This window comes from Octodon degus, unplaced genomic scaffold (genome assembly GCF_000260255.1).
Source record: "Octodon degus isolate 3935 unplaced genomic scaffold, OctDeg1.0 scaffold00037, whole genome shotgun sequence".
NCBI classification, from domain to species: domain Eukaryota; kingdom Metazoa; phylum Chordata; class Mammalia; order Rodentia; family Octodontidae; genus Octodon; species Octodon degus.
Window position 1 is genome coordinate 7,145,355 of NW_004524613.1, and position 1,554 is coordinate 7,146,908.

Here is a 1,554-nt window from a genome sequence, read left to right on the forward strand (position 1 = left end):
AATAATTTTTAAAAAATTTTATGATAAACCTATTTTTACCTGGACACTACTTTAACGAGATGGTTAAAGTTCCTATCACCAGTGTCGTGGTTTGCAGTTTTTGCAAGGGGAACAATACAGGGCATATTTTATGAGCTTATTTAATAATCACCAAAAAAGTCATACACAAGAGTGCAAGAACTCTGTCCATACGCTTAAGACCAAAGAATCCAGATGAGGGCCTGGATCCTAACATCCTGCATGAGTCCAGCTGAGGCCCTAGAGCCCAAAACAGTGCCTCCCACAAGTCCAGCTGGAGGCCTAGAGCCCACAACAATGGTTCATGCAGGCCCGCTTCACGGATGTGTACTAGAAAAGACAAAAGGTCACTGGCGGAAGCTCAAAGTCTGTGCCAGTGGGGTGAAGCATCTGTGCGAGCAGGCTGGGGGATCTGAACTGGAGCTAGGAAGCAACGCTCGAGGTAAGCACCAGAGCTCCCCACAAAAGTATCACAGCCATCCTCAGCAACAGTGAGGTCCCGAGCTCTTCAGTGATGAGGAAAACTGAGTTCTCATCAGGAAAGCCAACACAACAACCTCCACAAGGCTGAGCTGTTCACCATCTTCCACTCTGGAGCCAGGAAGCGATGCTCAAGATGAGCATGACAGGGCCGGGGATATAACTCAGCGGCGTAAGCGCCTGCCTGGCAAGCACAAGGTCCCAAGTTTGATCCCCTGGTACTGAAAGAAGAAAAAAAAAAGATGAGCATGACAAGGTCCCCCAGCAGAATAGCCCCAGAGAACCAGCAGTTTTCAACAGCTTCTCCAAACAGCATCGCTAACAGCCTCTCATCAGCTTCTCCAGTTCTGCCTCTTATGCTGCTGGCAACAGTCCTCAGGGGGGCCTCCCACCCCCATCAGTTAGCGACCCACTTCAACCAATAATGGGGATGACGAATATACCTCCATCTTGAAAAAACACAAAGAACAGTTCCTTCAAGCTTTAAATGTTTTATACAGATACTAACTGTAAGCAGAAAATCCAGGTAATACCATCTTTACTGGAAAAACACAGCATCCCTTAAAATTGGCAATAAGACAAGGATGGTCTTCCCCTTACTGCTTGTATTCAACTCTGGAAGCCCCAGCCAAGCCAGGGAAACTAGGAACCAAAAAAATTAACATTAAAGGCTTATAAAAATAAAGGCATCCAGGTTGGAAATTAATAAATAAAACTCTCTTAGAAGATAACTGGGGGGGGCCGGGGAGATGACTCAGTGGAATAAGCACTTCCCTGACAAGCGCAAGGGCCTGAGTTCAATCCCCCGGGTCCGCAAAAAAAAAAAAAAGATAACTGGGGTTAGGATTAGGGTTAGGGTTAGAATATAAAAAAATTAAAATTAGGGCTGGTGAGATGGCTCAGTGGTCTAAAGCACCTACTTGGAACAAGCTTGGCAAAGCACAGGGACCGTGGTTCAATCCCCCAGCACCACATGCCAGCCCCGCCCCCTGGTGGGCTGAGCTACACACACACACACACACACACACACACACACACACACACACAAATAAATAA